The following is a 9,053-nucleotide window of genomic DNA, read 5'->3' on the forward strand; positions in this document are numbered from 1 at the left end:
TCCACAAATCTTCCGTAGTCTGCTCATTTACTACTGTGAAATAAACTGACTCTGCAAGATGAAGTCTAATAGTAGACTTTGCTAATGCATCCAACTCATTCCAATCATCCTCAGACATATTTGCAGGCTTAGCTTCAATCCCTGCCAAGGGTTTAATCTGCTTCTTTTGAATAAGCACATCCCTTATTTGTTCTTTCCACAAAGAAAAGTTTGTCCCATCAAACTTTTTAATGCTGAAAAACTCCTTTTCAGGCATGGAAGAGGATGCCATGATGCAAATGAAACAAAATCCCAAATGCTAGTCCCTGCAAGAGAGAATCACACCAAATACCAGGTGCACCCAAATGTGTATGCCACAATAGACTGAAATATCACAAAAAACTCAAAGCTCAAAGCATCAAAAGATGCATCTGACTCATGTGCATATACTATGCATCCATATGAGCAAATCTGGCCCAAAAGAAAATGCCAATAAGTGCCAAATGACTCAAGCATAAACACCGTCCACTAGAGCATAGCACTATCAGTGCATCACCAGCAATGTGTGAAAGCTGTCCCTCAGCATAAAATAGCATCCATGTGCAAAGCGTCCATAAAAATAGCATCCCACAAGGCAATTTGGGCCTATCAGCGCATCCAATAAGGACCGCAATGCATCCAAATGGCCTATAAATCATCCACTACAACCCAATGCACACCACGAATGAGCGCACACTGCTCAAACTGCAACCAGAGTGATCTGCATAAGGTATGCTCAAGAAATCATAGTCCCACGGTAATGAGCGCTACTGAAAATAGAACCTGAGATGCCTCAAAACATGGGCACCACTGCATAATCGGAATCAGCAAGAAAATCTGCAAATATCTCTCTTCTGCCAGAACTCCAAAATCCCAACCGATGAGTGAGAAATGGGAGTCAACACTTATCCACTGCCATGTGGCATAAATCTAAGGTTTCAAAACCTTAGAATGAAAAATGCATAACAGAGAGACGAAATCGAATACACAGAGATCTATAACTCTGAAAATCCTCCACCGAATCGCGCAAGAACTGACAGGTAGGGGTTTTTGGGCGTCCGGAATGCAATGGGACAGACGGTTTTGGAAACCGTGGTCTCAATCATTGGGTCCAACACACGGACTGAAAAACGTTTTTGGAAACAGAGCTATCTGTAAACTCCACCGGAGTGCGAATGATGAGCAACATAGAAGTTTTAGGACCTCTTGAGTCCATCGGAACTGACAGATCTGCAAATGGTTGCTCCAAACTTGAGTTCCAACACCCGGGCAAAAAACGCAGGAACTGACACAGTGAGTCACAAATCCACTGAAATGAACCCAGATTCAAGAATGAAAATGTTTCCAAGCTCCTGAAGTAATGTGGACACCAAAAGCAAGCAATAGTTGCCTCTACAAGTCAATACGGAGTCTCTGTCATCGAACGGAACAGGAAAAAGCTCAAGAAACGACTTTTTCTTTGAAAGCTCTTAATAGGCTCTCAAAACCTCTTCACAAAGCCAAAGTGACTTTTCCAAAGGTTCCTCCAAGGTCTCTGCACACTCGGATGCAAGTAAAGTCACCCACAAAGCTTCCCACAAAGCTTCTCCTTCCTCCCACAGAGCTACTAAGCTTCAAGCATTCACGCACGCTTAGCTAGATCACCCGGGCTCTGATACCAGTTGAGAGTGCTCTCAACGGAAGTAAGAACGAAAGAAGGAGAGAGAGAGACAGAGAGCCACACAAGTTTTGGTGGGTGCAGAACCACCCTAATCTTCTTTTTCATTCATTTATATATGTGTTTGAGTATTGTACATAACCGGGGTAAAGGCACAGTGACCTTTAACCCCCACACTCCCGGGCTGGCCGCCAGTCCCCTCCCCTCCTCTCAACCCCTCCCACCCCTCCCACCCCCTTCACCCCTCCCACCCCCTCCCCGGGCTGGCGGCCGCGGCCGTCAGCCCCCTCCCCCTCTTAGCCCTCCCCCCCCCTCTTCCCCACCCCCCCTTCACGACCCCCCAGCCCCCCAGCCCTCCCCCCCTCTTCCCCACACCCCCCTTCCCCCGGGCTGGCGGCCGCGGCCGCCAGCCCCCCCTCCTCTCAACCCCTCCCACCCCCTTCCCGCCCTCTCAGCCCTCCCCCCCCCTTCGAGACCCCCCCCAGCCCACCCCCCCTCTTCCCCACCCCCCTTCCCCCGGGCTGGCGGCCGCGGCCGCTAGCCCCCCTCTCCTCTCAACCCCTCCCACCCCCTTCCCCCCCTCTCAGCCCTCCCCCCCCTTCTCGACCCCCCCAGCCCTCCCCCCCTTCCCCACCCCCCCTTCCCTCGGGTTGGCGACCGTGGCCGCCAGCCCCCCCCCTCCTCTCAACCCCTCCCACCCCCTTCCCCCCCACCCAACCCCCTCCCCGGGTTGGTGGTCACGGCCGCCAACCCCCCCCCCTCTCAACCCTCCCCCCCCCCTCTTCCCCACCCCCCCTTTGCTCCCCCCCAGCCCTCCCCCCCTCTTCCCCACACCCCCCTTCCCTCGCGGCCGCCAAGCCCCCCCCTCCTCTCAACCCCTCCCACCCCCTTCCCCCCCTCTCAGCCCTCCGCACCCCTCCCCCCGCTTCCCCCCCCCCCCCTCCTCAAAACCCCTCCCACTCCCTTCACCCCTCCCACCCCCTTCCCTCCCACCCAACCCCCTCCCCGCCCCCCGAGCTGGCGGCCGTGGCCGCCAGCCCCCCCCTCCTCTCAACCCCTCCCACCCCCTTCCCCCCCTCTCAGCCCTCCGCCCCCCCTTCGCGAACCCCCCAGCCCTCCCCTCGCTTTCCCACCCCCCCTTCCCCTGGGGCCGCCAGCCCCCCCCCTCTCAACCCCTCCCACCCCCCCACCCACCCCCCTCCCCGCCCCCGAGCTGGTGGCCGCGGCCGCCAACCCCTCCCCCTCTCAACCCCTCCCACCCCCTTCACCCCTCCCACCCAACCCCCTCCCCGCCACCGAGCCCCCCCCCCCCCTCTCAGCCCCTCCTTCCCCCTTCCCCCCCACCCACCCCCCTCCCCACCCCCGAGCTGGCAGCCGTGGCCGCCAGCCCCCCCTCCCTCTCAGCCCCTCCCACCCCCTTCCCTCCCACCCACCTCCCTTCCCGCCCCCGAGCTGGTGGCCGCGGTCTCCAGCCGCCCCCCCTCTCAGCCCTCGATCCACTTCCCCCCCACCCACCCCTCTCCCCGCCGCGCCAGCGCCGCCAGCCCCCTTCCTCCCCTCCAGGCCGCCAGCCCCCCCTTCCCCCTCCCCCCTTCCTCCCTCCATGGGAGACACAGTCCCTCCCTTCCCCTCCCTCCCTCCTCCTTTCCTTCCTCTACTCAGCCCCACCCTCTGTCTCCCTTCCTCCTCCCTTCCCTCCAGTCCCTCCATCCTCTTCTTCTCCTCCCCTGAACCTTTCTCTCTCTAGTTCCTCTCTCTTCAAATTTTAAAAAAGAAATTAGAAAAATTAATCAAAAAATTTTGCAAGTACTTGGAAAAAGTTTGTAAGTTTGCTCTTTCTTGCTTTCTTGCTCTTCCTTCCTTGTTCTCTTGATCGTCCTTGCTTTCTTGCTTCAGTGAATGAAATGAGGGGAGAATGAATGAAGAATGAAGACTATATATAAGAAAAATTAGGTTTTCCTCCTCCTCTCCTATTGGCTTTCCATTCCTCCCCTCTCTCCTATTGGCTTTTCATTTATCCCCTCTCCCATTGGCTCCCATTACTCCCCCTCTCCTATTGGACCCCCATCCCTCATCGATTAGCCCTCCCCCCATCCATCCATTTCTTCTTCCTCCCCATTGCCACCACTCCCATCCCACATTTCCACCATGTCCCATACTCCTCCCATTTCCCAAAATCCCATATTTCCCCATCTCACCCTCCTCTTTTTCATCCCCTATTAACTCGCTCACTCATTTCACTCCTTTATTATCCTACTCCCCTATTACCTTCCCCTCTCCCATTCCATTCTTCCCTCCCCACTCTCACTTCCACTTCCCATTACTCACTTGCCATTTGAAAACTATTAATATATTATTATACTATTTTTTATACTTATTATCATACACCCTTATTACTTCCCTCTCCTATTCCACTCCTCCCTCCTCATTCCCACTTCCACTTCCCATTACTCACTTGCTATACACATTTGCAAACTATTAATATATTATTATATGATTTTTTATACTATTTGCAAACTTACATATGGGCAAAATCACAAGTGTCAAAGCGATCCTATTGTGGTCATACAACAACTGTGCTTTTATTCGAGGGCATATTTATCCTCATCAACAAGCTTATTTACTCAAGGTATGAAGTGCATAATTTGTGCACTAGGTGTTTACTTTGTGTCAAAATTGTTTGCCACACACACACACATATACACATACCGAGAATTTTCTAATATTATCGCATCTACATTTCTCCGATGGGCAAAAAACTTTGTACACGCCTCAACCTAGGTCTTATTGACTTGCATACAAAGTGGTGCACCCATCTCATAAGTACTTGTTCGGATAACATACCTCCACTTGTGTGCAAAGTGGCATCCCCATCCGATAAGTACTTGTTTGAAAAATACACCTACGATCGTGTTTTTTGACGATTGTGCATGACACTAAGTCAACAACGGTGTTTTATGCTTGATCGACAATGCAAAGCATATCCGATGGGCACAATACTTTGCACACACCTTCAACTAGGTGGAATAGACTTACATGCAAAGTGGCACGCCCATCCCATAAGTGCTTGATCGGATAACATACCTAGTAGCGTGTTTTTTGACGGATGTGCATGACACTAGAGCAAAAATAGTATTTAATGCTCGATCGACCATGCAAAGGATATCCGATGGGCACAAAACTTTTCTTATGCCTCAACCTAGGTGGTATTGAAATGTTCTCAATGAGGCACACCCATCCAATAAGTACTTGGTCAGATAACACACCTAATGGCGTGTTTTTTTGTGAATGTGGATATCATTAGGGAAAAAATGGTGTATAATGCGTGATCGACCATGCAAATCATATCCGATGGTGACAATACTTTGCACACACCTTACACATAGTTGAAACAAACTTGCGTGCAAAGTGGAGCCCCCATTTGATAAGTACTTATTTGAATAACACACCTATGGCCGTGTTTTTATATGGTTGTGCATGACACTAAGGCAGAAACAGTGTGTTATGCTTGATCGACAATGCAAAGCATATCCGCTGGGCACAATAATTTTCACACACCTTCAACTAGGTGGAATTGACTTACATGCAAAGTGGCACACCCATCGCATAAGTGCTTGATCAAATAACACACCTAGCAGCGTGTTTTTTTACGGATGTGCATGGCACTAAGGCAAAAATGGAACTTAATGCTCGATCGACCATGCAAAGCATATCCGATGGGCACGATACTTTGCACACACCTTCAACTAGGTGGAATTGACTTACATGCAAAGTGAAATTCCCATCGCATAAGTGCTTGATCGGATAACACACCTAGCAGCGTGCTTTTTTATGGATGTGCATGGCACTAAGGCAAAAATGGTATTTAATGCTCGATCGACCATGCAAAGCATATCCGATGGGCATAATACTTTTCCCATACCTCAACCTAGGTGGTATTAAAATGTTGTCAAAGAGGCACACCCATCCGATAAGTACTTGGTCAGATAACATACCTAAGGGCGTGTTTTTTTGCAGATGTGCATACCACTTGGGAAAAAACGGTGTATAATGCATGATCGACCATGCAAATCATATCCGATGGTGACAATACTTTGCACACACCTCAACCTAGTTGAAACGGACTTGCGTGCAAACTGGAGCCCCCATCCGATAAGTATTAGTTTGAATAACACACCTAGGACCGTGTTTTTTCATGGTTGTGCATGACACCAAGGCATGACACCAAGGCAAAAACGGTGTTCTATGCTTGATCGACAATGCAAAGCATATCCGATGGGCACAATACTTTGCACACACCTTCAACTAGGTGGAATCAACTTACATGCAAAGTGGCACACCCATCCCATAAGTGCTTGATCAGATAACATACCTAGCAGCGTGTTTTTTGACAGATGTGCATGACACTAGAGCAAAAATAGTATTTAATGCTCGATCGACCATGCAAAGGATATCCGATGGGCACAAAACTTTTTGTACACCTCAACCTAGGTGGTATTGAAATGTTCTCATCCGATAAGTACTTGGTCAGATAACACACCTAATGGCGTGTTTTTTTGCGGATGTGCATATCATTAGGGAAAAAATGGTGTATAATGCGTGATCGACCATGCAAATCATATCCGATGGTGACAATACTTTGCATGCACCTCAATGTAGTTAAAACAGACTTGCGTGCAAAGTGGAGCCCCCATTTGATAAGTACTTATTTGAATAACACACCTATGGCCGTGTTTTTATATGGTTGTGCATGACACTACAGCAGAAACAGTGGCAGAAACAGTGTGTTATGCTTGATCAAGAATGCAAAGCATATCCGATGGGCACAATACTTTGCACACACCTTCAACTAGGTGGAATTGACTTACATGCAAAGTGGCACGCCCATCGCATAAGTGCTTGATCAGATAACACACCTAGCAGCGTGTTTTTTTACGGATGTGCATGGCACTAAGGCAAAAATGGAATTTAATGCTCGATCGACCATGCAAAGCATATCTGATGGGCATGATACTTTGCACACACCTTCAACTAGGTGGAATTGACTTACATGCAAAGTGGCATTGCCATCGCATAAGTTCTTGATCGGATAACACACCTAGCGGTGTGTTTTTTTACGGATGTGCATGGCACTAAGGCAAAAATGGTATTTAATGCTCGATCGACCATGCAAAGCATATCCGATGGGCATAATACTTTTCCCATACCTCAACCTAGGTGGTATTAAAATGTTGTCAAAGAGGCACACCCATCCGATAAGTACTTGGTCAGATAACATACCTAAGGGCGTGTTTTTTTGCGGATGTGCATACCACTAGGGAAAAACGGTGTATAATGCGTGATCGACCTTGCAAATCATATCCAATGGTGACAATACTTTGCACACACCTCAACCTAGTTGAAACGAACTTGCGTGCAAACTGGAGCCCTGATCCATAAGTACTAGTTTGAATAACACATCTAGGACTGCGTTTTTTGACGAATGTGCATGACACTAAGACAAAAAAGGTGTTTTATGCTTGATCGACAATGCAAAGCATATCCGATGGGCACAATACTTTGCACACACCTGATCCATAAGTACTAGTTTGAATAACACATCTAGGACTGCGTTTTTTGACGAATGTGCATGACACTAAGACAAAAAAGGTGTTTTATGCTTGATCGACAATGCAAAGCATATCCGATGGGCACAATACTTTGCACACACCTTAAACTAGGTAGAATCGACTTACATGCAAAGTGGCACGCCCATCCCATAAGTGCTTGATCGGATAACATACCTAGCAGCGTGCTTTTTGACGGATGTGCATGACACTAGAGCAAAAATAGTATTTAATAAGCCCCCATCTGATAAGTACTTATTTGAATAACACACCTATGGCCGTGTTTTTATATGGTTGTGCATGACACTAAGGCAGAAACAGTGTGTTATGCTTGATCGACAATGCAAAGCATATCCGATGAACACAATACTTTGCACACACCTTCAACTAGGTGGAATTGACTTACATGCAAAGTGGCACGCCCATCGCATAAGTGCTTGATCAGATAACACACCTAGCAGCGTGTTTTTTTATGGATGTGCATGGCACTAAGGCAAAAATGGTATTTAATGCTCGATCGACCATGCAAAGCATATCCGATGGGCACGATACTAGGCACACACCTTCAACTAGGTGGAATTGACTTACATGCAAAGTGGCATTCCCATCGCATAAGTGCTTGATCGGATAACACACCTAGCAGCGTGTCTTTTTACGCAGATGTGCATGGCACTAAGGCAAAAATGGTATTTAATGCTCGATCGACCATGCAAAGCATATCCGATGGGCATAATACTTTTCCCATACCTCAACCTAGGTGGTATTAAAATGTTGTCAAAGAGGGACACCCATCCGATAAGTACTTGGTTAGATAACATATCTAAGGGCGTGTTTTTTTGCGGATGTGCATACCACTAGGGAAAAAACGGTGTATAATGCATGATCGACCATGCAAATCATATCCGATGGTGACAATACTTTGCACACACCTGAATCTAGTTGAAACGTACTAGCGTGCAAACTGGAGCCCCCATCCGATTAGTACTAGTTTGAATAACACACCTAGGACCGTGTTTTTTCATGGTTGTGCATGACACCAAGGCAAAAACGGTGTTTTATGCTTGATCGACAATGCAAAGCGTATCCGATGGGCACAATACTTTGCACACACCTTCAACTAGGTGGAATTGACTTACATGCAAAGTGGCACACCCATCCCATAAGTGCTTGATCGGATAACATACCTAGCAGCGTGTTTTTTGACGGATGTGCATGACAGTAGAGCAAAAATAGTATTTAATGCTCGATCGACCATGCAAAGGATATCCGATGGGCACAAAACTTTTGGTACACCTCAACCTAGGTGGTATTGAAATGTTCTCAATGAGGCACACCCATCCGATAAGTACTTGGTCAGATAACACACCTAATGTCATGTTTTTTTGCGGATGTGCATATCATTAGGGAAAAAATGGTGTATAATGCGTGATCAACCATGCAAATCATATCCGATGGTGACAATACTTTGCACGCACCTCAACATAGCTAAAACGGACTTGCGTGCAAAGTGGAGCCCCCATCTGGTAAGTACTTATTTGAATAATAGACCTATGGCCGTGTTTTTATATGGTTGTGCATGACACTAAGGCAAAAACGGTGTGTTATTCAAATAAGTACTTACCAGATGGGGGCTCCACTTTGCACACAAGTCCGTTCTAACTATGTTAAGGTGGTGCAAAGTATTGTCACCATCGGATATGATTTTTATGGTCAATCACGCATTATACACCATTTTTTCCCTAATGATATGCACATCCGCAAAAAAACACGCC

The sequence above is a fragment of the Dipteris shenzhenensis genome, chromosome 28, assembly GCF_047967505.1.
Source record: "Dipteris shenzhenensis isolate YYH24624 ecotype China chromosome 28, Dip_SZ_1.0, whole genome shotgun sequence".
Classification (NCBI taxonomy): domain Eukaryota; kingdom Viridiplantae; phylum Streptophyta; class Polypodiopsida; order Gleicheniales; family Dipteridaceae; genus Dipteris; species Dipteris shenzhenensis.